This window comes from Myxocyprinus asiaticus, chromosome 41, assembly GCF_019703515.2.
Source record: "Myxocyprinus asiaticus isolate MX2 ecotype Aquarium Trade chromosome 41, UBuf_Myxa_2, whole genome shotgun sequence".
In the NCBI taxonomy this organism is placed as follows: Eukaryota; Metazoa; Chordata; class Actinopteri; order Cypriniformes; family Catostomidae; genus Myxocyprinus; species Myxocyprinus asiaticus.
The window spans coordinates 34,689,540-34,701,609 of NC_059384.1; the positions used below are offsets into that span (position 1 = coordinate 34,689,540).

General features: G+C 50.6%; 1 protein-coding gene across 2 annotated transcripts in view; it reads left to right on the plus strand.

Moving 5' to 3' along the window:
* LOC127431845 (probable G-protein coupled receptor 158) overlaps nt 1-12,070 on the plus strand; it is a 196,380-nt gene that overhangs the window by 73,713 nt on the left and 110,597 nt on the right. The gene's annotated exons all lie outside the window — the stretch shown is intronic.

Below are 12,070 nucleotides of genomic sequence, written 5' to 3' on the forward strand. Positions count from 1 at the left end.
CTGGGCAGAGCAAGGCCAGGAAGATAAGTGGTGAATGACATTCACCTGCATGCCACACCGGTCTCGCATTCCAGTGAGGGGCGGCAGGAGTACTTAAGAAGAAGAGACAGCGGCAGACAGGAGAGAGAGATGCAGGCATCTGTTTGTGTGGGTCTGCATGTAAGAAGCATGGGTGCTGAAAAGTAGTGCATATGTTGAATGTACAGCTGAAAAGTCTTATTGTGGAATGCTGAAAAGTCTTCGACAATAAATGTCTATGTGCTTTGTCAAGCTGTTCTCAGCTTCCTCCTTAACTTTTTAATTGTTACACATTGTTTCACTGTTTGCAAGTTTATTTACACTGTATTCATTGTTTCATTGTTTTCGTTGTTAAGTTTATTAACTTCTTGTGTGAAGTCTGCAGTTCATTTTCTACTCAAAATTACCAGTTCATGATAAAAAAAATAAAATAAAAAAAGATCTTTTTAATGTTACCATCATATAACATTAAATAAAAGATGGAAAGTATTATAAGTACTGGGAGGCAACAAACCAAGGTAACGGCACAAAAAGAGAATATTTATTAAGTACTTGGGTGTTTACAGTGAAAGAGTGCAAATTAGTGAGTTTGAAAATATTTACAACATATACAAAGTCAGGATTGCTACAAAAACACATGAACGGAGGGGAAAAAGGGCATGGGCGGTGCCAAAGGAAATAAATAATCAAAACAAACAGTCTGGCTAAAGTTATACCTCTGAACTAACTATTACCAGTACAAAGAGAAAAGAATAAACAAAAGTTGCTTCATCTTCAACGACGCCCTTCTTAAACTACGCTAACTAATCAAAAACAAAATTTACAGAGGGTGGCACTCGCCCCTGACCTAATGTGTCTAAACATAAACAAAGACTAAGTGTAGCACAATGTATGTCATGTGACGTGACTTACCTGCCCTCTTTTCCCAACCGTATGGCCAGGGTTGGGAGGGTTACTTTTGAAATGTATTCCACTACAGATTACAGAATACATGCTGTAAAATGTAATTTGTAACGTATTCTGTTAGATTACTCAAGGTCAGTAATATATTCTAAATACTTTGGATTATTTCTTCAGCACTGGTAGACTTTTTCACTTGTTTTGACTATAAAAACTCTGCCAGTACAGTAAAACAAAATACACATGTTAAAAATACATTCTCTGAAAACCTAAATATCTTATGCAGTGTTGTTTCTAAAACAAGATTAATCAAATTGATCTTGTTTTAAGGATTTTTGGATATTTTTACTGGAAAACATTATCAAGAATATGATTTTTGCCCTAATATCAAAGGTCTTACTAGAAAAAATATATTATGATCCAACGTGAATTTTCATGATAAAAAAAATATGATCTGGTAATGTGCATGTAAAATGGCTAGAAATAGCATTTTAGCTTAGCGTAATGCTGATGATTTACAAAAGGTTTATTTCTATTTCTTCTGCTCCAAATGTACTTCAAACTTACTTCTCTGTCTGCTCGTATGAATGTAACACATCATAAGAAAGTTTTTCACCGCTGTTCAAATGCACTTTGGATCGCATTGTTTATATGTATAAATATTTCCATCTGAAAGGACTAAATATTAAATTAAACAAATGACAATAAAATGCAAAATAATCTCTTCAGTAATCAAAATACTTTTTGACTGTAACTGTAGTGAATACAGTTACTTATATTTTGTATTTTAAATACGTATTCCAGTTACTTGTATTTCGTTGCTCCCCAACCCTGCTTATGACACAGTTACAACATGTTTTGGAGACGGAGGAATGCATAAGAAACAGGTAACAAGGTCGAGTGTGCATACAAAAAACAAGCAACACTAACAAGCACAAGGTGGTGAACAGAATGTCTAGTACAACATGTACAGCGAACAGCAAACGAGTGAGGATCGGAGCTCTGCTCTCGAGTTTGTCTGAACACGCTCTTTTATAGTGGCATGGTCTGCGCTGATTGTGGGGGTGGGGGCAATGATGTCACTCGGGCAACCAATGATGGATGTCAAAGAAGGTGATAGTAGAGAGTGCGAGAAAGGAAGAGAAAACATACAGAAAAATTCTCCCCCAGTATACATACATGTAACCCCCACCCTTAAGTATAAACATATTCTTTGTTACAAATTAGGCAGAATACAAAAACACAATACACAGTAAGCATTGTTCAAACAACCATAAACCAAACACAATAACTAAGCTCTGAAAGAGCATCTGCAAAAACATTTTCAGATCCTTTTTTATGCCTTATATCTAGGTTGTGACTTTACACAAACATAGACCAATGCATAAGGTGTTGATTGTGATTGTACATGCATGTCAGAAAAACGTCTTGGTTACTGATGTAACCTCTGTTCCCTGATGGAGGGAACGAGATGTTTTGTTGATGCAGTGACACTAGGGGTTCAATCTTGAGAGCCCCAATCACCTTTGCTTAAAATAGAAAAGGACAATGAAAATTGGCGAGTGGAATTTGCATGCCAATCTCTGCCCTGGACATATGGGTATAAAAGGAGATGACGTGCATCACTCATTCAGATTTATGCTGAGGAGCCGATAGAGAGTCCCAGCTATGTCAGCAGCCGGTTCAGCGCCATGGCAGGAGGGACACAATGTCTCGTTCCCTCCATCAGGGAACAGAGGTTACATCAGTAACCAAGACGTTCCCTGTCTGTCATTCACTTGATGTTGTGTCGATGTAGTGACACTAGGGGTTCCTATAGGAAATGCCGCAGGAGCTGAACAGTGTCACGAGGTACGGAAGAGTGGACACAGGCAAGCTGCTGCGTGCCTCACAGTGAGCACTCAACCACGTCGTGACCTTCCAGCGAGTTAGGTAAGGCATCTCCCTAGTCCTGTTAAGGGGGGGAGGAGGCACTTACCCAAGTAGGCTACCGGCAGTGCCTTTCTTAATTTGCTGTTAAGCAATCTCCCGCTGAGCACTTTCTAGAATAGCACTGGGAAGTGCTCTTCCCTCTCCAGGAAGGAGAGCACTATGGAGACCACATCCTGTCAAAGGGAGGTTAACATGTGGAGCATACCTCACATGGACTTACCAACAGGGAAGTACACATATGGAATTATACCACAGGAGGACCCTATCTACAGAGAGGTTATGCAGCACAGTGGCTGAGACAGAGAAAACTCTGATGAGGGGAAACACAGGTTCCCTATTTGTCACTCACTCGACGTTGTGTCGATGTAGTGACACTAGGGGTCACTCTTGGGAGCCCCAAACACATCTGCTTTTTTTTAAAAAAAAGGCCAATGAGAATTGGCAAGTGGAATTGCATGCCACTCCCCCGGACGTACGGGTATAAAAGGAGCTGGTATGCAACCACTCATTCAGATTTTCTCTTCGGAGACGAACGGTTCTATTCATTGAGCTGAATTCATCTGCCGAGTTCATTCACCTCTCTCTGCTGGATTTTATGGCGCATTTCAGTGGCTTCTTTCCCTCTGCATCTGTGGTTTGTAGAGAATGCCCCTGGGCGCTTCGGCAGAAACAAATAAAAGAGTATATTCTAAAGAAAAGATTATGCTTTCTTTCTAAAACAGCGGCACACACGGAACATCTTTTTAAAGATGCCTTTCCGTCTGTGTGTTATTCCTGGCTGCGGTCGATATCTCTCTGCTTCTGACGGCCATGAACGCTGTCTTTCATGTCTGGGCACTGCCCACGCGGAGACATCGTTCGTGGATGGGTCTTGTCCTCACTGCGTGAACATGACCATGGCAACGTTGCGGTCGCGGCTTGCGTTCATGAGAAAGCAAGCCACCCCAGCAGCTCCCCGCCTCGGTCCTTCTACCTACAGGTATGAGGCCGTGCCGGTTAGAGCTGGGGGCGATTTGGGAACCTCAATGGGACCACCTCCGGCGGGTATCCCCCCACGGACCTCCCATTCCCCAGCACGCTCGCTTGCTCCAGTCGGGCGCTCGGACGAGATCACCGGCTCATCTCAGGGCGAGTTTGATCTCGTTCGGAGCCCGGGAAGAAGACGAGTTATCGAGCGCAGCATCGGAGAACGGGCTCGTCCAGTCGGATGCAGATGCTTTGAATGGGCTTCCTCCTTCTGGAGTGGATGCCCAGTCCCAGGGCGACACGGAAATGACAGGCATGTTTTCCCGGGCGGCCGCGAGCATCGGGCTAGAGTGGAACCCTCCGCTCTCCCCTGAACCCTTGCGGCTCAACGATTGGTTCCTGGGCTCGGGGCGCCGCCCACGGCCATGCCCTGCTCCCGTTCCTTTCTTCCCGGAAGTGCATGAGGAGCTGACAAGATCGTGGGAGGCACCTTTTACTGGGAGGAGAATCTTTTGTTTCGTTTTCATTTAATTTCGCCGCATGTCCAAGAGGCTGTGGTACACAAAAATTCAACAAAAGTGCAGTTTATTTGTTCCCTGGGTCACATGTTCGGTGTGCATGGCTGTCGTCAGGACCACCGTCCACCGTCCCATCTTTGCAGGTATGGCACCCCAGCGGCGGTCCCCCCGCCCCTGTGCGCCCAGCTGTGGCACAAACATGCCCACATGGGATTGGGTCCGGTGGACTATGGGGACGAGACTCCTCCTCCCCCCTCCTCGGCCAATCTTATGGTGGGCGGCAGGAGCCAGGTAAGTGCTTCGATGTCCCTGGCTCGAATCCCCTCGACGTGGCACCTCGAGCTCCGCCCCGCCGCGAGGCCCCACCCACTGGTACGTCTGACGTGATCATTCCCTTGATCCCCCTCACCCGGAGTTTGGACGTGTGGCTCACGCTTTCCAACCCATCGTGGTGGCTGACCTGGACCGTCCGACTAAGCTACGCGATGATGGATGCGTTCATTCACGTCTCGGTCTTACCTCGACACAGACACTTCCTGCGGTTTTCCTTTGAAGGCCAGGCATACCAGTACAAGCTCCTCCCCTTCGGCCTGTCCCTGTCCCCTCGTGTCTTCACGAAGGTCGCAGAGGCTGCCCTTGCCCCGCTAAGGGAAGTGGGCATCTGCATCCTCAACTATCTCGATGACTGGCTAATCCTAGCTCACTCTTGAGAGTTGCTGTGCACACACAGGGACCTCATGCTCCGGCACCTCAGATGACTGGGGCTTCGGATCAACTGGGAAGACAGCAAGCTCTCCCCGGTTCAGAGCATCTGTTTTCTTGGTCTCGATGACAGCGCGCCTCACGAACGAGCGCGCACATCGGTACTGAACTGTCTGAAGGTGTTTAGACAGAGAGCAGCGGTTCCACTGAAAATTTTTCAGAGGCTCCTGGGGCATATGACATCCTCAGCGGCAGCCACACCGCTCGGGTTGATGCATATGAGACTGCTTCAGCACTGGCTTCAGACTCAAGTCCCAAGATGGGCATGGCGCTGCAGGACACATCGTGTGGCCATCACTCCAATCTGTCGCTGCCTCTTCAGCCCGTGGACCGACCTTGCATATCTACGGGCAGGGGTTCCCCCAGAGCAGGTCTCCAGGTGTGTCGTGGTTACAACAGACGCCTCCAAGACGGGCTGGGGCGCCGTATGCAATGAGCACACAGCCGCCGGCTCCTGGACTGGCCCGCAGCTGCGTTGGCACATCAACTGCCTAGAGTTGTTGGCAGTACTGCTTGCCCTGCGGAGGTTTTGGCTGTTGATCCAGGGCAAGCATGTGTTGGTCCGGACGGACAACACAGCATCGGTAGCGTACATGAACCGCCAAGGCAGTCTACGCTCCCATTGCATGTCACAACTCGTCCGCCGTCTCCTCCTCTGGAGTCAGCAGTGCCTCAAGTCGCTACGAGCCATTCACATCCCGGGTGACCTGAACACCGCAGCGGACGCGCTGTCACATCAGGTTACCCTCAGGGGAGAGTGAAGACTCCACCCTCAGGTGGTCCAGCTGATTTGGAGTCGATTCTGTCGAGCACAGGTAGACCTGTTTGCTTCCCGGGAATACTCCCACTGCCCGCTCTGGTATGCCCTGACCGAGGCACCCCTTGGTATAGATGCACTGGCACATGGCTCTCCCCTTGGACTATGCAAATATGCGTTTCCCCCAGTGAGCCTACTTGCACAGACCCTGTGCAAGGTCAGGGAGGACGAGGAGCAGGTCATCCTAGTAGCACTCTACTGGCCCACCCAGACGTGGTTCTCAGATCTCATGCTCCTCATGACAGTCCCCCCCTGGCAAATTCCCCTGAGGAAGGACCTTCTTTCTCAGGGACGGGGCACCATCTGGCACCCACGACCAGACCTCTGGAATATCCACGTCTGGCCCCTGGACGGGACACAGAAGACCTAAGTGGCCTACCACCCACGGTGGTAGACATGATTACTGAGGCTAGGGCTCCCTCTACGAGGCACCTGTATGCCTTGAAGTGGTGTCTGTTCACTAAGTGGTGTTCTTCCTGACGTGAAGACCCCCAGAGATGCGCAGTCGGATCAGTGCTCTCCTTCCTGCAGGAGAGGCTGGAGGGGCGGTTGTCCCTCTCCACCCTGAAGGTGTATGTAGCTGCTATTTCGGCGCATTACGATGCAGTAGATGGTAAGTATTTGGGGAAGCACGACTTGATAATCAGGTTCCTGAGAGGCACTAGGAGGTTGAATCCCTTCAGACCGTGCCTCGTCCCCTCGTGGGACCTCTCCGTAGTCCTTCGGGGTCTACAGGGAGCTCCCTTTGAGCCCTTGGAGTCAGCTGAGCTTAAGGCACTCTCTTTGAAGACTGCCCTTCTGACTGCGCTAACTTCCATCAAAAGGGTAGGGGAACTGCAGGCCTTCTCTGTCAGCAAATTGTGCCTGGAGTTCAGTCCGGGTTACTCTCACGTGATCCTGAGACCCCGACTGGGCTATGTGCCCAAGGTTTCCACGACTCCTTTTAGGGATCAGGTGGTGAACCTGCAAGTGCTGACCCAGGAGGAGGCGGACCCAGCCTTGGCATTGCGGTGTCCGGTGCGAGCTTTACGCATCTATTTGGATCACACACAGAGCCTTAGAAGCTCCGAGCAGCTCTTTGTTTGCTTTGGTGGACAGCGGAAAGGAAGGGCTGTCTCCAAACAGAGGATTGCCCACTGGGTCATTGACGCCATCACAACAGCATGTCAGGCTCTTGACGTGCCACCCCCTGTGGGGTTACGAGCCCACTCCACCAGGAGTGTGGTGGCCTCCTGGGCCCTGGCCTGTTGCGCCTCTTTGGCAGACATCTGCAGAGCAGTGGGCTGGGCAACACCCAACACCTTTGCGAGGTTCTTCAATCTCCGGGTTGAGCTGGTCTCGTCCCGTGTATTGGTAGGCATGAGTAGGTAAGTTCCGGGACAACTGGCCGGGTGTACCGCTTGTGCATAGCGCCTTTTCCCTCCCTTGAGGGAAGATGTGTGCTCTTGACTCCCAGTCGTGTTCACAGACTGCGATCCCTGGATGACTTTCCTCCTTAGCCCTCTGGCAGCTGAGTTTGCAGAGAAACTCGCTGACCGGCCCAGTATGTGCACTAATGATCCCCTGTACTGAGGTAGGTGCACCACATGTGTTGGTTCCCCGAAGGTGACCCCATGTGATATCTTCCACAAAATTGTTTCCCTGATGGCAAACTGCATCTTTCTTGGGCAGAGGCCCCTCTGCCCCTGGTTGCCATGCTTTGTAGAAACTCCTTCCCCTTTGGGTAGGACCTACCATGGGACCTCTCCACATGACATACTTCCGACAAGACTCGGTAAGACCATGTGACGTATTCCACTCAAAATACCCTCCCCCCCTTTTTGGGCAGGGTGTGGTCTCCGCAGTGTCTTCCCCTTGGGAGGGACACCCCCCGACGCAGACACTTATGGCTCCCAGTCAGTTAACAAATTCCACTCTTTTTGGGGATAAAAGAGAGGGGAAAGAGGCCTTGGCTGGGCTAGCCTGTCCCTATAGTTAGGCAGTCGACTTGTTCCTGATGGACCGTTTGATGCTCATACGAGCATTGGGGGAGTTTACGTGACAGCCTGGTGCGCTGGCTACAAGGCACACAGCAGTTTGCCCATCACACACCGCCAGTTCACGCAACACAGTTCAGCTAGTTGTGGCGTTTTGTATAAGGATCCCTAGTGTCGCTACATCGACACAGTGTCGAGTGAGTGACAGATAGGGAACATCCTGTAACCTCCGTTCCCTGATGGAGGGAACAAAACATTGTGTCCCTCTTGCCACAACGCTGAACTACCCGCTGAAATGGCCGGGACCTTGTCTCGGCTCCTCAGCACAAAATCTGAATGAGTGGTTGCATACCAGCTCCTTTTATACCCATATGTCTTGTGGAGTGGCATACAAATTCCACCTGCCAATTCTCATTGGCCTTTTTTCAAAAAAGCAGAGGTGTTTGGGGCTCCCAAGAGTGACCCCTAATGTCACTACATCGACACATTCCCCTTTTGAAAAGGGGAATACCACGAGTACTGTGCCTGGTGGTGTACTCTTCTGCTGAGTTCATCACTGAACAGTGCTAAAGAATTAAAGAGGTGTCCAGAGTTTACCGGTACGGGGAACTGTTGTGGACAAAAAAATGCACATTATCACCTTTGAAAAAATGGGAAAGGCACAATGCAAGCAGTACACCTAACCGGCCGCCTGGTCTACCTGCTATTACTGCGTAACACTCAGGTCGAAACCGGGTCGATGCATAGGTTATAAAATCTCGCAAAGGTATTGGGTGTAGCCCAACCCACAGCTCTGCATATGTCTGCTAGAGAGGCCTCCCTTGCCATTGCCCAGGAGGACGCAACACCTCTAGTGGACTGCACCCGGACTCACAAGGGGCACGGCAAGTCCTGAGACTGGTATGTGAGGAAAATGGCATCCACAATCCAATGGGCTAATCTCTGCTTGGAGACAGCTTTCAGCCTTCTGCTGTCCTCCAAAACAGACAAAGAGCTGCATTGAGCGTCTAAAGCTCTGCGTGCGGTCCAGGTAGACGCACTGGGCTTGAACTGGACACAGCAATGACAAGGCCGGGCTTGCAGGTTCACCACCTGGTCCCGAAAAGGAATGGTGGGAATCTTGGGCACGTAACTGGGCCGGGGCCTCAAGATCACGTGAGAGTGTGCTGGTCTGAACTCCAGGCATTCGCTGGTAAAGAGAGCGCCTGCAGTTCCCCCACCCTCTTGATGGAAGTGAGCACCACCAGGAGGGCCGTCTTCAGGGACAGAGTGCTGGGCTCGGCCTGCTCCAGGGGCTCAAAGAGGGCTCTCTGTAGGGCAGGTAGGACCACAGAAAGATCCCAAGATGGGATCAGGCACGGTCTAGGAGGATTCAACCTCGTCGCACCCTTGAGGAACCTGTTGATAAGGTTGTGCTGTCGTGAGGGTCTCCCATCCAGTATATGCTATGGCAGCCACATACACTTTCAGGGTAGAGGGAGACAGCCGTCTTTCCAACCCATCCTGAAGGAAAGACAGCACAGACCCGACAGCGCATCTCTGTGGGTCTTCCCCATGGGAAGAACACCAGTTAGCGAAAAGATGGCACTTCAAGGCAGCCGCCTACAGCTGCCTCGTAGAGGGGGCACTGGCTTGAGTGATTCCAGAGGTCCGCCCACGGGTGCTGGAGCATGCCTTGCCCCTGAGTGAGAAGGTCCTGCCTCAGGGGAATGCGTCAGGGAGGTGCTACTGTCAGGAGCATCAGATCCGAGAACCAAGTCCGGTTGAGCCAGTATGGCACAACAAACAGGACTTGCTGCTCGTCCTCCCTAACTTTGCACAGAGTCTGTGCAATGAGGCTCACAGGAGGAAATGCATACTTGCGTAGCCCCCGAGGCCAGCTGTGCACCAAGGCATCTGTGCTGAGGGGGGCCTTGGACAGGAAGTACCACAGGGGACAGTGAGAGGAGTCTTGGGAGGCAAACAGGTCTACCTATGCATCCCCAAATCTCTCCCAAATCAGCTGGACTACGTGGGGGTGGAGTCTCCACTCCACGTGGAGCATTACATGCTGTGAGAGCGCGTCTGCTGCATGGTTGAGGACGCCCGGAAGGTGAGTGGCTCACAGAGACTTCAAGGTCTGCTGACTCCAGAGGAGGAGGCGGCGGGCGAGTTGTGACATGCGACGCGAGCGTACGCCACCTTGGCGGTTTATGTATGCTACGGTCGCTGTGTTGTCTGTTCGGACCAACACATGCTTGCCCTGAATCAACGGCCAGAGCCTCCTCAGGGCAAGCAATACCGCCAGCAACTCCAAGCAGTTGATGTGCCATTGGAGTCGGGGCCCCGTCCAGAGCCCCGTTGCGAGTGCGCTGGCCCAGCCTCGAAGCCCATCTGGGGTTCTTGGGGGCCAGCTGATGGGCAGGTGGAGCCGACTTCCTGCGGGAGGATCTTTTTCTCTGAGGCCGGTATGCGGGCTCCGATGGTACAGGAGCCAGGGCCAGCACTGCAGGGGAACGACTCTGGCGAGAAGCAGACGGGGTGCGGGACCTCAGTGGCCTGAAAGCGGCCGGGTTGCGCCATGGCAGGATGTGTTTAATCGCCTTGGTCTGCTTCTTCACTGTCAAGAACTGATGGGCAAAATCCTCGATGGTGTTGCCAAAAAGCCCCCCTTGGGAGATGGGGACATCAAGAAAGCGTACTTTCTCAGCGTCACACATCTCCACAAGGTTGAGCCACGGGTGCCACTCTTGGACCACAAGGGTGGACATCGTCCAGCCCAGGGCACGTGCTGTGACCTTCGTCGTGCATAAGGCGAGGTCGGTCGCAGTGCGCAGTTCCTGATCAGCCCTGGTTCGGTCCTACCCTCTTGCAGATCTTTCAGCGCCTTGGCCTGGTGGACCTGCAGGATGGCCATGGTGTGCAGGGGGGAAGCGGCCTGACCCGTGGCCTTGTAAGCCTTCATCATTAAAGAGGATGAGAACCTATAGGCCTTGGGAGGGAGCCTGTAAAGGTGGCTGCGCCCTGCGGGCATAAATGTACCGCTATGGCGCGCTCTAGCTAGGGAAGCCCGACATATCCCTTAGCCGCTCCGCCATCGAGGGTAGTCAGAGTGGACGAGCCCCCAAAGCGTGTACAGGCAGTAAAATGTGCCTTCCACGACTTCGTTAGCTCCTCGTGCATTTCTGAGTCCAGAAACCAATCATCCAGCCACGAACGCTCAGGGCAGGGTGGAGGGTTCCACTTCAACCCGATGTTCGCAGCTGCCCGGGCGAGCACGGCTGCCATTTCAGTGTCCTCCTCATCCTGTGCTCTACCGCCCATGGGCGGGAGCTCAAAATATTTGTTCACTTCCGATAGCAGAAGCCCTGCAAAGGGTGGTGCAAACTGCCAGACACATCATCGGAGGTGAGCTTCCCTCCCTCCAGGACATATATACCAGGCGGTGTGTGAAAAAAGCTCGGAGAGATTCCAGCCACCCGAGCCATGGGCTGCTCTCACTGCTACCATCAGGCAGGCGGTATCACAGCATCAGGACCCACACCAGCCGACTTCATGACAGCCTCTTCCCCCAAGCAATCAGACTTTTGATCTCTTGATCTCTCACGATCAATATACATCAGCACTGCACTTTATTAATCTTATTATCTCACACTGGACTGTCATAAATTATAATATCTAACAACACACTGGCAACTGACTATCAACTGACAGCCTGAATGTCAATACGGTACAATACAACCTACTGTATATTTTATACATACTATATATACTATTTTTATTGTATAACGTGTATTCTATATTGTGTGTATTGTATACTGTACATTATATGTAAATTGTGCTGTGTAAATCTGATGTTTATTGTAAATTAGTTGCTCGGAACTGCACCCAAGACTTTCACCCACTATTGCACTTGTGTATATGGTTGTGTGACAATAAAAGTGATTTGAATTTGATTTGTAAATGTCCAACAGTGGGTGTTCATGTGCTAAACATAGGATATGCTGACGGTAAACAGTCTGAATGTTCGGAATGTCAGTTTGAAATACTGCATTCCAATCCAGATCAGCATCAACACTAGAACACCATTTATGCATCAACACTTCATTCTCCATAAAATAAGCAGTGGTTCTGGTATTAGTGTCATCTGGACTGATAGCAGTAGAGAAGTATTTACTCAGCAATGGATCGTTGTTTTGCGT